Genomic DNA, 12427 nt, shown 5'->3' with positions numbered 1-12427 from the left:
TTGATAACAAAATTTCCCAGTGACTCATTTTGCACCAATAATCTTTTAGTGATGGCACCTTATTATAATGCATAATTAATGCAACGCCAAGAAAAACTAGGATTTCGTTCGCATCAGTCAAACCGCGATTGGAATCAAGCCGACGATTCATGGCAACTAATCGCTGGTTAGTGCACTCTGCTATCCGTACACGTAAGCTATACGGAAACAGCTTGCTCGCTCGTTTGCAAGTCATATTTCGAGAAATAAACGAATCATTTTCGAGTCATATAAGAATCAAAAATAAGTGAAATATTCAATACTATTTTGTTCTTGTATTTTTAATTTAATTATATATATATATATATTCTTACTACTTAAAATACTTCATATTATTTTACAATATTATATTTAATTTACTACATTATTATTACTTTACTATTTTCTTACTTAATTACTACATCTTACATTTATTAAACAAATTTTTAGATAGAATGTAGTAGTAACAATAATTTAAATTTAACAAATAATATCAATAAAAACTAAACTATTCCACGCGCTTTCTTCTTGTTGCACGATCCTTGGTATGTACAAAAAAAATTTGTTTAAGAAATGTAAGATGTAGTAATTAAGTAAGAAAATAGTAAAGTAATAATAATGTAGTAAATTAACGATAATTAAATTTTAACAAATTATGTATATTAAATAGCACCTAAACTAATTCACACGCTTTCTTTTATTAACATGGCATGTACGAAAAATTTTTGAAAAACCATGTTCATGTCCTTATCCGTACAATTGTATTTTAGGTGGCAAATATCTAGGAGGAGAAAGGTATTATTTCACCAATAATAAAAATATTTTCTTACTTTTAATTATTGCTATAAGGAAGCACTTTTCAGCGCTTGGCTTTGTGCTGGTGCCTTTCCAACTATATAATGTAGTTAATTCGTCAGAAAATACTTTTCGAATTGCTGCTCTCAAAAATTGAGTTGGTCCTTCTCCACCAGTTTTCCTATCAATTGTTTCTAAAAATTTGGTTATTTATAACAAATTAAAATTGATTGATATATACAATACTTACAAATTGTTGTAATTTTCATTATCCTGCTGTATGTCGTTATCAAATTTGGTAATTTCATTGATGTTGGTGAATGGAAGGCTTCTGAAGTCTGGCAAATCATCCGGTTGTTGCCCTCTGGTGCTGTGAAGTTTTCTATTTTCTAATTTTACCGTAATCACTTCCTCTGCCAATTTTGTAATAGAAAGCTTTGCCTCCACAGCTTCAGCCTTTAAAATTCGGTTTTCTTTTTGTATTTCAAGTAAAATATCAGTAATTTTGTCAAATCTGGCATCATTTTGCACTAAAAATAATATCGTTATTGAAAGATGTTGTATTTAATTATGCTCTACTTACATGATGTTGAATTGTTCAATTGTGTGTATTGAAAATTTTCCGATGAATAATAGTTGTCAGACATTGTGCACAAGGGGTGTAAAAAACTAAGGGTCGCAGAATTACGTAAACATATAATTTTTTAACAATATCGTTTACTTAAAACTCAATTTTGTCATCAAATGTTATATCAGCCTCACAATACATTTGAAAATTATTCGACTCAATTGGTTGAAGAAAAGCTTGCGTCAAGTTATTAACTGTCATTCCAAAAACTGGCATATTATTACAGTTCTGTATTTCAGTAATCTTACGAATTTTATTTCCTACTAAACAAAAATTATCGGGTTCTCGGACTGAGAAAATTTACATTTAATATTTTTCCTTTTTAGTTTTTCCAAAACTAGCATGCAATTCATATCCTACTTCCTTCTCTAAATTATAGCTACTTTCTACATGTCTTTTATAAATTTGTACTGCTACACTATCTCCTTTCCTAACCTTTCGTTTAATTTTACTTAAATGGTTCTCAAATTTAAATGCGCTTATACTTTCTAGAGATCCATAAAGCTTGGCATCTTCATGAATATGTAATAATGAATGAAAATTATAAGTTATGAAGGATAAATCATAAAGCCTTGGTGTATCAAACACAAAAGATTTTAAAAGATTTTCAGCACATGAATTGTTAAGCTTACAGTCATATTTATATTTTTGGACGACATATTCTTTTCACTTCACCTAATCTCACTGAGCTCACAAAGTTACTAAAACTGAGTTTAACAAGTAAGAAAGTTACAGTCGAGTGTGCTCGACTGTGAGATACCCGCTACCCATTTTTAATAAAGGCAAAATACTGCGGTATTATTTTCAAAATATACCGAAAATACTAAAAAATATACTAAAAATATACCAAATGGTATGTTTGGTATATCGATATAGTACACCATTCATAATATACCATAGACGGCACAATATACCAGATTGTCGGCCAAAGCAACTAACAACCCTAGTAAGTAGGCGTTTTTGCCCATACAAAAGTATTTCTTTAATAACTTCCACAATTTTTATCTGATCGCAACCAAATTTTATTTTTATTTTTATTTATTTTATTTTATTTTTATTGTATATACCAAAATTCGCATATCTAGCTTTAAAATTACGCTTGGTATTCGATTTTTTTGATTTGCGGGGGCTGAAGTGGGCGTGGGCGTTGAAACAAACTTGATCTGCGTGCAAACATAACAAATGCTGTCGAAAAAATTATATCTCTATCTCTTATAGTCTCTGAGATCTAGGTGTTCATACGGACAGACGGACAGACACACAGACGGACAGACGGACAGACGGACAGACAGACAGAGGGACATGGCTAGATCGTCTCGGCTGTTGACGCTGATCAAGAATATATATACTTTATAGGGTCGGAGATGCCTCCTTCTACCTGTTACATACATTTCCTGCCGGCATAAAGTTATAATACCCTTCTACCCTATGGGTAGCGGGTATAAAATGCAGAACATTGCGAAAAGTACCGTTTGAAAAAGATCAACGAGATAAGGCAGAGAGCAGAAAACCAAAGGAGAGCGCGCGACTAAGCTCCACCGACTAACCACCACTTCTCTCACCGAATGTTAGTGCAAAGCAACAAATAATCTCATTTCAATCATCTGGATGACCAATTTTCGACTGCTTTACGATTTTGTTTTGCTATTTTATAAATCGTATATGAAGATCATTTACGACTCATTTTCGATTCATTTTCTAGTCGCGCATAAAAGGAATCTTTTTAATCATTTCAACGACTCGAAGAAGACTTGTCAAGGTGATTAATTCAAAACGATCTTCCAATTGCTGGCTGGGGACCTGCTAGTGCAATTCAACACAAACATACATATATATTTACTTACAAATGTATGCAGGTATGAGTGTACCTGCTTTGCGGGCAATACAGAAACATTAAATTTGATAATTAAATACCATTTTACAATGATATTTTGCCTATATGCGTTACCTTTTATGCATTTTTAAATGCTTGCCATTGCTATTTTATACAATAATACAGTGGTACTTGTATTATGAGGGCCCAAGAAAAGTTGTTGTTTCAATTTTCTCGCCACATCATACTACATTTACAACACTTATTAACACTCACTTAAAATGCACATTTGAGCCTAGCAACATAAACTAACAATAATCCAACAACAAAACAAACAAAACATAAGCTGACATTCAGCTATTCTCCTTCGGCCTCGATGTCACAATAGGAACAGCGCAATCCGTAGCTGGAGATTGCGGCGAGGCTGCCAGACGTTAGTGGTTCTTCGACAGCAGACGAAGCCAGCCTGCTTGAAAGCAGTGCGAGTCTGCAGCTATCTCTGGCTACCGCTTTTTATGTAGACCATATGTTTGTGGTGTAACAACAGTTGATGAGGCCAGCAAAGCTGTGGCGTGAAGCTTTTGTTTTTGGCCATTAATCACTCATAGTGAGAAACTAAATTTACTTATAACAAATATTTACCTAATCTGGAAAACGGCACTTGATTATTTAATGCAGTTGGAAAACTCGTGTAGTGGACACATCTATAAGTGGACGGCAAGGTGCACTTTTATGAAAAACATGACAAAATTAACGAATCAGTATAACAATTATACATTGAGGTATCTTTGCATACTCACAAGTACGTTATATGCATCTGACTACACCAACCACTTCACTACTGTATATTTTTATTTAAGTCACATGCACTTTTTCACTTTTTTTCTCCTCAGGTTTTTCACATAACCTGTCAACAATTCTCTTGCAAACAAACCAAAAACAAAAACTTCTTTTCGGAAATTTGACAATTAATCCTACTCAATAGATGGCGCTATTTTGAGCTTTCTGTGGCAACTCTGTCATCCACCTATTGTCCATATGCTGGCAACACCAAACGCTTAGTTGGGCAACCCGTTAATCGATCGCAGACAACTTCATGGCGAAGCCACTTGAATTTGTGCTTTCAATTTCATCAGACATATACGTTTATAATAATCAATAAAGTTAAGTTAAAATACAACGGCGTTTCCATTAAATCTCCCACACTAATGAAGACGCCAAAGTGGTGACCCCGAATGCAAAAACACAACTACAATTTACGTTCAGTGGAATTCCAAGCTCAAGACACTGAAGACGAATTTTTGACGCAAACATGCAGGCACACGATCAAAACCTCGCAGAACAACTGCGGGATGTGAAACAGCAACTCGAGCAACTGCAGTCACATGACCAACCATCTGGATTGTCATCGCAATGCGTGCAACTTCGCATTCCGAAATTCAATAAAACTAATCCTCAGCTTTGGTTTTCTCAGTTGGATCGCCTATTTCATCTGCATAATGTCACTGACGATAACAAATTCGACATTATATCTGTGAATTTGGAGGAGGATGTCATTGCCAAACTGGAGGATCTGATCGCATGGCCACCGCTGACAAACAAATATGCCATTTTAAAGCAGCGCGTGCTCGACAAGTTCGCAGAATCATCTGACTCAAAGCTAAAAAGACTTTTGCGTGGCGGCGAAACTGTTGGCAAGAAACCGTCAGACATCCTTGACCACATGCGGCGCTTAGCACCAGCCACGGGCTGCGAGGCAGTTATTCGATCGTTGTTTCTGGCGGAGCTTCCAAACTCGATCCGACCGCTCATTTCGGTATGGGACGAGAACAACCTTGACAAATTGGCGGAGATTGCAGATAAAATGCTTGAAGCTAGCGAGCCAGGTTCTGCATTTGTTGAGTCAACGGCACTACCAGAGCAGCAGCACCAAGTTGATGCTCAGAGCGGCAAGCAAACCGGCATGTCAGAAGTAACATCGGCATTACGAGCGCTCACTACAAAAGTCGACAAGCTTCAGGGCGAGCTACGCCAATCAAAACATGCCCAATTGTCACGGCATCCACATGATAGCTCTAATGATGTCGGTTCGAAACTATGTTTCTACCACACTAGATTCGGTGAGAATGCACGCAAGTGCCAACCAGCATGTCCACGCTACCAGTCGTCAAACTAAAGATGCTACCGTTGACTCAGCTGGTAAACGGTAGCGCAGTAACCACCAGCAGCCGCAAAGCTCCAAACGACATTCAACAAATTGGCCTGGACCGGCGTCTACACATCAAAGATCGCTTGTCAAACCAATCATTCCTTATTGATTCCGGATCCGTGGTGTCAGTGATCCCACGCAGCATGGCACCGCACACACGCATCAACGGCAGACTTTATCTGTATGCCGCCAATCAATCTACAATCAAAACCTACGGAAATTGTACTCTTCAGCTCGACCTGGCTCTGCATCGCTCGTTCACATGGCCATTCATCATCGCTGATGTACAAACACCTATAAGCGGCGCTGACTTCCTTGCCGCTCATCATCTCCTCGTCGACGTCAGTGGACAACGATTGCTTGACAACTCAAAGTCAACTCACCATGGCACCACTGATCCGTCATACGACTTACAAAAATCTCTGGAACTCAAGTCATCGAATTTGTCAGCTGATGTGCAAAAGATCGACAAAATGGTTTCTCTCGAGCGAGTCCATGCACAGAACGTTTGTCACTTCATTAAAACAAGCGGCGCACCTGTAGCTGAGCGACCTAGACGATTATCTGGCGAGAAACTTGCTTCAGCCAAATCGCAAGTCAATACGCTCATTGATAAGGAATTTGCCGTTACTCCAAAAGCCCATGGGCCAGTCCCTTGCACATGGTGGCTAAAAAGGATGGATCTTAACGCGCTTGTGGCGATTACCGCAAGCTGAATGGAATTACGGTTCCAGACCGCTATCCGATTCCACACATTCAGGATTTTGCTGATCGCCTTCACAATAAGAAAATTTTCACAACGCTCGATCTCGAAAAGGCTTATTACCAAATTCCCATGGCGCAGGAGGACATAGAGAAGACGGCTATTTGCACTCCATTTGGCTTGATTGAATTTGTTTTTATGCCATTTGGACTAAAAAATGCAACGCAAACCTTCCAGCGGTTCATTGACCAGATTTTCCGTGAAATTGATTACGTGTTTTGTTATGTTGATGACATTCTCATCATGTCGAGCTCGGAAGAACAGCATAAGCAACACGTGCAAAATGTTCTTAACATTCTTAAGAAACACGGATTGGTCATCAACCGAGACAAATGCAATTTTGCTCAGGCAGAGGTACAGTTCCTTGGCTATGTGGTCAGCAGCAAAGGCATAAAACCACCACAGGACCGAATAAGCGCGATGTTGAACTTCCCACAGCCACAAACAATCTGTGAATTGGGCCGATTCCTGAGAATTTTGAATTATTATCGACGCTGCATCCCTCACGCCTCGCGAATACAGGCTCCCTCAACGACTTAACACGCAACATGAAAAGAATGACAGGCGTCCCATTGATTGGAATCCTGAAACTATAAACACTTTTCGGAATGCAAAGAAGCGGCAAACGCAACCACGCTCGTCTACCCCAATCCACGCGCTGATCTCTGCCTGGTGTGTGACGCATCGGACACAGCAATTGGAGCTGTTTTGGAGCAGAGCTCTGAACATGGTTGGCAACCTCTTGGATTTTATACCAAAAAGCTCAATAGTACAGAATGCAACTACAGCACCTACGACCGCGAATTGTTGGCAATCTACGAGGCGATAAAACATTTCAAGCATGTGTTGGAAGCAAGAGTGTTTGTGATCAAAACTTATCATAAGCCCCTAATTTATGCCTTTTCACAGCGACTGGAGAAGGCGTCACCTCGCCAATTGCGACATCTTAGTTTCATTTCCCAATTTTCAACCTCAATTTGTCATTTGAGTGGCGACGAAAACGTGGTTGCAGATGCATTATCGCGTTTAAACGCAATATCCATGCCGTCATCACTCGACGCCAAAAGCATTCAAGAGGCGCAATCATCAGACGGCGAGTTATCTGCACTTCTAAATGGAACAACTTCGCTGCAGCTGCAATTGTGGAGCTCACCAAAGAAGTCTTTGTGTACTGCGATGTTTCGACCGGATCCGTACGTCCATACATTCCTCAGTCATTGCGACACCGCATTTTCTCCCACGTCACATGTCACACCCTAGCGGCAGAGCAACGCTTAAACAAATCCGGCACAAGTACGTGTGGCCTTCTATGTGTAAAGATGTCCTGTCATGGTCAAGGAATTGTTTATCATGTCAAAAGGCGAAAATCCACAAACACAATTCATTGTTGCCTGAAAAGATTGCGATTCCAGATCATCGATTCGAGCATGTCCATCTGGACATTGTCATTATGCCACTGATATAGGACGGATATAGGTACTGCCTCACAATGATTGACAGATTCTCTCGCTGGCCGGAGGCAGTCCTCTTCGAGACATGACTGCGGAAACTGTCTGCAGAGCTTTTTGGAACTGCTGGATAGCGCGATTTGGTTGTCCAAGGATCATAACGACAGACCAAGGAATGCAATTTGAATCCGCACTATTCAAATCATTAGCGAATCTCGTTGGAAGCAATCATATCCATACAACTCCGTACCATCCACAGTCAAATGGTATGATCGAGCGCTGGCATAGGTCCTTGAAGGCTGCGTTGATGTGCGACTCCGAGACACCGTGGTTAAAAGTGCTTCCTACCGCCCTCCTTGGCCTCCGTACTTGCATCAAGGAGGACTTACAAGCTTCGGCTGCTGAGATGCTTTATTGATACACACTGTAACGTGCAACGATACACGCCGCAAGGACGGACGGACGATCTGTGGGTGCGGGCACGCTTTAGTATCCGGCTCTAGCTCGTCGGCTTTGGGGGTGGTGGTCTTGCTTCCACAAATCTATCCTTTTCGCTGCGCACTATTATTAAAAAAGATTAGAATTGAGCGTGCTGCGACATAAAGAAAAGCTAGAACACTAACCGGAAGAGAAATAAAAAACTAAAGTTGCCTCTGCAGAGAGTGAAAGAGAACAAAAAAAACGAGAGAGAGGGAGAAAGAGAGAGAGAAGAAGATAGAGTACGAGATTTAAGCTAACATCTTGTCACTGGTGTTGCGTGATAAGGATCCCCACCCAACCTAAGATCACACGCATCAGAGCTTGGCTCTGGTGATCCCATATGTGCCCTACGACGGTGGAGCCTACGGCCCGGTTTGGCTAAACAAAGAGTAATTATTTCATGATTAAATTGTTTTAATTAAGGAAACGAATATAAAAGAGATAAAACATTCAAGTATAAAGCAATGTTGACAATAATAATAATAATATAATAATGTAATATAATAATTTAATATAAATTCTAAATCTAATTATTTTTATATATTTTTGTTTGTATTAAAAAATGTTCTTTAAATATTTGTGCCGTATTTGTTCTTCTTATTTGTTTTGCATAATAATTTTTTGTAAAGATAATAATTGCATAACTTATTTATTTTTGAATTTTGTTTTGTTTGCAACGGCTATAATTCATTCTTTCGTTTTCATTATTTTTCTTTTTTTCTCTTATTTATTACGAATTAATTTTCTGAGCAACTTTTATCAAATCTTCATTTATTCTATATAACATTTCTTTGGGTTCATTTAGTTGCGTTAATCTTCACGTGCGAAATGTGCGAGAACATAGATATTTATACCATGCGTACATTTTATTATTGTTTATCAAACTTACCCCAGAACTCCTGCGGCGGTGATCGATCTCCGACGAAGTGCTGGTACAGCTAAACGACGATGGGTTTTATAATAGAATATTTTTCTCTACACATTAAGCACATTCGCACATTTTTAATTAAATGTTACTAATTCTTTTCATAACCAATTATAAATTAATTCAAACAAATTTTATTTTTTAATATGTGTTCATTTTTACACATGACTTTTAAATTTTTTTTTTTTAATTTACGATTCGCTTTGAACCACTGAACACTTCATTTCATTCTTTTTCTTTTACAATTTATTAGTACTCTTGTTTTTATATTTTTCTTTTTGTGAGATCATTTCTTTCTAAAGGCACTCTCACAATTTGACTTAATTTATAATAATTGTGATCGTATGTGTAATTTGTTTCATACATAGGTGTTAACGCTTTGCTTTAAGTTGTTCTAATTGAACTAGACTTTGATTTTAGTGGCTATTGTTATAATTTGTGTTCGGATGCTAGATACAATTTTACAATTTTTGGTTTTGTAGCGCACTTTTATTATTTGTGTTCAATAGAACAGCACTTTGGTTTTCATTTTTTTCGTTTTGTTTTATTTGAAATCTATCTTTCTTTTCAAGCGCTACACTTTTTCGATCATTTTCTTTATAACATGTGAATTAGATTTTGTTTGTTTCGAATTGTAAGAGTGACATGATTTAATTTAAATCATTGTCTGGTTTTCACAACACTTTGAAATGATTACAGTTTGAAATTGGAATCTTTAGAGATTCATATAATAGTTCACTATGTCGTTGCTCGCTGTTGATTGTTACAGATGGCGCCTAAAGGCGCTCCGTTAGCCAGGCGGTAACCAGTAGAGGCATTCAGCTGACCACGAAGTGACCCGAAGGGTGCTCCGCTGGCCGAGTTGGCCGGTGAGGGTGCTCCGCTGGCCGAGTTAGCCTGTGAGGGTGCTCCGCTGGCCGAAAGGGCCAGTGCAGGGGTGCTCCGCTGGCCGAGAATGCCGGCGCGGGTGCTTCTCTGGGCGAAAAGGCCTGCACGGGTGCTCCGCTGGCCGAAAGGGCCGGTGAGGGTGCTCCGCTGGCCGAGAATGCCGCCGCGGGTGCTCCGCTGGGCGAAAATGGCCTACTAGGCGCTCTGCTGGCAAACGAAGCCTGCTGGACGCTCCGCTGGGCAAAAGGAGGCTGCAAGGGCGCTCCTCTGGACAATTAGCGGCAGGCGAAAGCACTTCGTTGAAGCAGTCTGCTTCAAAAGGAGCAAGAAGAAGAAAACGAGCCTGCGAACACAACTACTTTTAAACATAAATCCATATACGACATGATAAAACTTTTCCCTTACCAATTATCAAAATTTGAGGTGGAAAAAATATCCACAATAGCTGGATGCCTTCAGATCAAAATCCGTAGAACTATGCGTCTGTGTACGCAGCCGGTCACCGAAAAATGATAGAACCGGAACTGGCTTAAGATAAGTTGGCCGCGCTCAAGTTGGTGCAGCAGGCGCAAACGTCAAAGCTGAGCTTTCCAGTGCAACCGATGCACAACTTCAAGCTCAGCTTATCAGCGGTTTTACAACACTACCTTAAGCTTAGTTTTACAGAGCTACTTTAAGCTCAGCTTTACAGCAGCTTAAGCTAATTTGTTAGACTGAAAGTGCATACTTTTAGGAGCAGAATATAACCTATTATATAACATATTATGGCTTAAAGGTAGCATGCTTTTAAGCCCTGCGTAAAACAAAACATAAGGTGGCACAAAACTTGCATACTTTTAGGTGCTACCTGAAACAATATTAAACTTGGCTTAGACCTAGCAAACTTTTAGGCCGAATTCAATGCCTGTTGCTGTAGGCGCCGTTACAAAACCCCTGCTACAATCAGACTAGGGTATTTCCAATAGATACCCTAGACTGATACCGCCGGAAGCAACATCACTGTCGAATGTCCTTGACATGATAATTGCCTAGCAAACGGCCTTGCAAATCCTCGAGCTCGTAATTTGAGTTGCCGAGTTTTCTACGAACTCAAGACTTTACAAATGCAGGACCAAACTTTGCATTATAGCCAGTCTGGAAGCAACTTTGCTTGAAATTTCGACGGAACACTTCTTGTCCTGGCGCGAAAGTTATAATTCTTGACCGCAAATTGTAACGTTTCTCGTTCACATCATGCTTCAGTTGCATCAGCTTACATGCATTCTTACGGATCAAATCAAAAGAATCCTGTCGATTAAATACTAATGATCGATCATCCAGCATGTTTAGCTTTCTAAGTAATGCATATGTTGACCCAGACGTAATCATGTGCTGGCCGAAAGCCATGTAATATGGAGAAGTACCGATGCTTGAATGCACGGACGATCTCAAAGCACAACATATTTTGCTTAAGCTTTCGTCCCAATCCTTCTGATCTGGACGCAAGTAAGCTCTTATTCCCGAAATTACCGAGCGATTAACTCGTTCGGATGCATTCGCTTGAGGGAATGAACAGGGGTGAATATTTGATTTACTCCATACTGTTTCAAGAGCTTTTGAAACGCCTCAGAGCGAAACTGCGATCCATTGTCAGAGACAATAGTTTCTGGAACGCCGAAAGTCATGAATAGTTCTCCTTCTAGATATTTAATTACAAGAGCCGCGTTTATATTTTTACTGGCTTAAGGAAAACATATTTTGAGAAATGGTCGAGTACTATAAATATTCCAATATTTCCACTCCTTGATCGGGGATACGGTCCAAGAAAGTCAATAAAAGGCGTTGGAAAAACCGCTGACTTTCAGGAGCTTTACCCAAAGGAGGTCTCAGAGCATGATTTGGTGCTTTCGTAGTTTTACAAACTTCACAAGCGTTGATGTAAGCTTTAACATCAGAAACGAGACCAGGCCAGAAATAATATCTCCTCACTCTTTCGATGGTTTTGTGGATACCACCATGTGAGCCCAAAGGACTGTCATGCGACTGGAAAAGAATTTCAGGGACCAATTCTTTTGGTATCCAGAGTTTCCAGGCATACTCGTCGTGTATCTGCTCTCCTGTCAAATGCTCAGGCTTACGATACACGTAGCCACTATCAACTTTTAAATCCGGAAAATTTGTACTATTAGCTTTACGCTATCGAGCAACTCCAAGTACTCTTGAGACTTGAAATGTGGCGAGTCTAAATCCACAATTAAACCCTGTCGTAAGTCTATGGCAGCCACGCCATCTTCATTCACTCTCGACAGAGAATCTGGTATCACATTCATAGAGCCTTTCCGATGTTCTATTTTAAAACGATACCTTTGTAACGATAATGCCCAACGAGCTAGACGTGAATTTAAATCATGGTTGGACATCAGCCATTTTAATGAAGCATGATCAGTCACAATGGTGAACTCGTGACCTTCCACGTAAGCA

General features: G+C 39.4%; 1 long non-coding RNA gene across 1 annotated transcript; it reads right to left on the bottom strand.

Annotated features, from left to right (window-relative positions):
• Positions 1-485: 485 nt before the first annotated feature.
• LOC133849902 (uncharacterized) lies at positions 486-915 on the bottom strand. Its single transcript, XR_009895506.1, has 3 exons — positions 849-915; positions 692-799; positions 486-521 (listed from the first exon to the last, which is right to left on the bottom strand). It is a non-coding gene; the product is annotated as an uncharacterized LOC133849902 (long non-coding RNA).
• Between the last annotated feature and the right edge of the window lie 11512 nt (positions 916-12427).

The sequence above is a fragment of the Drosophila sulfurigaster genome, unplaced genomic scaffold, assembly GCF_023558435.1.
Source record: "Drosophila sulfurigaster albostrigata strain 15112-1811.04 unplaced genomic scaffold, ASM2355843v2 ctg21_pilon, whole genome shotgun sequence".
NCBI classification, from domain to species: domain Eukaryota; kingdom Metazoa; phylum Arthropoda; class Insecta; order Diptera; family Drosophilidae; genus Drosophila; species Drosophila sulfurigaster.
This window is presented reverse-complemented; position numbering and strand designations above follow the sequence as displayed.